Source organism: Poecilia reticulata, linkage group LG16 (assembly GCF_000633615.1).
Source record: "Poecilia reticulata strain Guanapo linkage group LG16, Guppy_female_1.0+MT, whole genome shotgun sequence".
NCBI classification, from domain to species: Eukaryota; Metazoa; Chordata; class Actinopteri; order Cyprinodontiformes; family Poeciliidae; genus Poecilia; species Poecilia reticulata.
In genome coordinates, this window is record NC_024346.1 from 2,936,642 (window position 1) to 2,940,108 (window position 3,467).

The following is a 3,467-nucleotide window of genomic DNA, read 5'->3' on the forward strand; positions in this document are numbered from 1 at the left end:
ATGGATGGATGGATGGATGGATGGATGGATGGATGGATGGATGGATGGATGGATGGATGGATGGATGGATGGATGGATGGATGGATGGATGGATGAAAAGCCTTTGTGGCTCACCTGCGGAAACACACTGTCCCTTCTGATTTATCAAAACACATCTCAGAGAAATTCAAACACAAAGATCGGGTGATGAATATTAATAGTATAATCACACAGAGACTTTGATGCTCCCTGGATGATCCTGTCCATGTTGCTGCTGATAGTGCTGAGAAGCTGAAAAATAAAATTGTAAAGTGTAACTGCTGTTACTGACGCATATTTCACCTCTTACCCTGAATTTAGATAGTTTATTAAGGAAAGCTCAGTAAGTTTTTAATATATTATCATGAAACAGGCGTATGCTGCTAAAGTAATTTAAATTCTGGTTGTATTAACTGAGAATGCTCAATCATTTTCATTAAAAAGTAAATTCAAAATGAAACGTGTCTTAAAGTGACAAATGATATGACTTGAGAGAGAAACTTAACTCAGTCCAAAAATAATACAGACCAGATCTACATTGATGTTAAGTCAAGCAGAAAGTTGACCTCTTCACATGTTAGAAGCATTTTACCTACAGATGAGCAACACTGAWGCTGTKATTGCATTTTAAGCAATAAAATGCTTATTTCTTGCTTAAAATSCAATGAAATAAACATTGCTATAATGCAGTAATATTTCTAATATTAGACAGCATTGATTATTACAATAATCATTGTTGCAGCCCTAACTTATGTAGCMCTGAATTTCAGCAGAATATGAAGCCGGAGTGAACAACAGAAGCATTAGAGAAAACACGTCAGTGTTTGGTGCTCCAGWTTTCCTCCAACCAAAAAGTAGCTGCCTTTCAATTGACCATATGACGGCGCAAATTGGAATTATGAAAACAAATACACTTAATGGAAACATGGCAATTAAAAACAAAATAAATCGCTAATTTATGTGGAAAAAAACAGTGTTTTTTTTTGGATTAGGTTGTTTTTCGGCTGTGAAAATTTGTGTATTCCGCCAAACTGGAGTGGAAACACTTTTTAACGTCAMTCCAGTCATGTGATAAACGGATGAAACACAGGGATGAAAGTACTGGCGGAAAAGACGAAGAAGACGACAGGAAGTGGTTGGCGGATCGCGACACGGTTTGTTTGCTAATGATTTGGTAAGGCTGAACAAAGTTATTCACATGCAAATTTAATTGAGTTTCTTATTTAATGGAAACACCACCATTGCGAAATTGTACGTGTGGGTTTTTTTTTTTTGTCCAATATTAGCCGAATATCAACASAGTTTTGCGGACATTTGTAATGGAAGCGCAGCTAATGACATTGAGATCGTCTCTGATCTGGTTGTCTGTTGCCTTAACCACGCCTGAGGTGATCTGGCTTTATTCTGGGATGATGAATAGATAATTAATTTTCTCAGTGTAWGCCCCCAATGCTGCCTTCAACTTCAAACTGTCTGCTGCATCCCTGTGAGTGGCAGGTAGTCGAAGCAAGCAGGCGCCATTAGCGAGCTGATAATGGAGGATAATTGCAGTAATCATGTTGGTTTATGAAAGGGGATCCTCATCCTGCATTACACCAGTGCTGGATGCTAAAACTCCAGGTCAGAGAGGAGCCAGATGCTCTAATTACTTTGTGGCAGTGAAACAGTGAATATTTTACTTAACTGAAAAGCAGGATTTTCTTTTTCACCAGAGGCTGAAACCAAATGTGACGTCAACGTTCAGGATCCAGTGAGACGGAGCAGAAGGTTTGGAGAAAAGTTTATTTTTAATATGGGACCCAAAGGCTTCATGAGATCGTTTTTTTTGTTAAAGATTTAATATTCAATTCAGAAATAAAATAATTTATTTGACAATTTGAGGTGACAGAAATTTGTTTCCAGATGTTCTCGTAGTATTTTTAAGCAATCCGGGTCTGATGAAGGTTTTTCAGTGTTCTTTTGAAATTTGGAATTTTAATAATTTAAAGTTACAAATTTAGCCTTCTATCACCGAGGAACATTGTCAGGTGTACTAATGTCGCACCAAGATCTAGAAAAAACTCATCCAAGCGTTTATCTTTATGTCTTTGATTACTGCAAAAGTGGAGATGGGCACCAGCAACCCTCCCAACCCCACTAAGGGACAAGGGTGTAAAGAAAATGGATGGATAAATTGGTGCTTCTTTTCTCCCTATGGTCTGCCTAAAACATGAATCACAAAGCTGCAGCTGAGCTCCTTTAAACCTGGATTAAAATCCACCTGTTTAGAGCTTCCTAACTGGAACATYATAAACTGTCACCTGCTTTCCAACCTGCCATTGTTTGCCACTGCAATGTAATTTTTTTGCGTGTTTTATTTTCCTTTTAGTCAAGCAAAGCTCTTTGAACTGCATTTTTGCTGAAAATGTGCCATACAAATAAAATTGCTTTGACTTTTTTTGACCTAAAATTGCTTCTTTTCTCCCTATGCTTCTTCATTTTTAGTGAAATGCTGCAGAATTTGCTGTCATGGTCGGGAGCAAGTACCTGAATAAACTGTGAGTGGAAAAAAAACTTAAGCTTTTGCAAAATCTTTTGAAATATTAATCCAGAAAAGCTTCAAAAGTCTGGTTGATTTTATTCACCAGAAAATAATTTAAAAGCAAAATTACTTTTTGACAAAATTCTTTTTTTTTGTTGTTGTAAATATAGTGTTTTTTTTTGTTTTGTTTGTTTTTTAATAGTTTGGCCAAGTCAGACTGTCCATGTTAATAAGAAAATGGAAAGTAAAAGTAATTACCGAGGCCCTGCAGTGATCACAGGAAGTGTTAGAGACAGTTCWCTAAAAGCWTCTTTGTAACGGTTTCTTTTTTYTCAACCTTTTAAATGCTTTACTTTACTGTTGGGATTATTGTGAAACAGGAAAAACAACCATRAAGAAAGGATATCTGAGGTAGCTGGAACAGATTTACGGTAAAAGTCAATGAGCTGGGCATCAGTCTCCATGACAGCTTTCAGTGGTTTCAGGCGCATCAGGAAAGTATTAAATATTGTGACAGTTTCTGAAATTGAAAACTGAAACTGCTACTTAAATAAAAAATGACAAGGGGAAACGGGGGGGAACAATTTTTTTTCCCAGCTACAAATTAAATGGAACCATTTATGTGACGGTTTTGTCAGTTTTTCTTTGCAAAAAGCTGAAGCTCAGTTAGATTGGATGGGAAGTCGCTGTGAGCTCTCCTGAYATAACTTCATTTGATTTAGGTATGGGATTTGACTGGGCCATTTTTTAATACTGGCTGTATGCTTAGACATACGATGGTRTTTAAAAGTTACAACATAAATAGGTTGTGTGGGGAACAAATGCCAACKAACCTTCAGGCAGTCAAATATGTTAGAATTTTCTGGGGTTAAATGTGTCTCTCTAATCAGTTCTGACCCAAATGCAAACAGGTGTTCACTACAGTTAA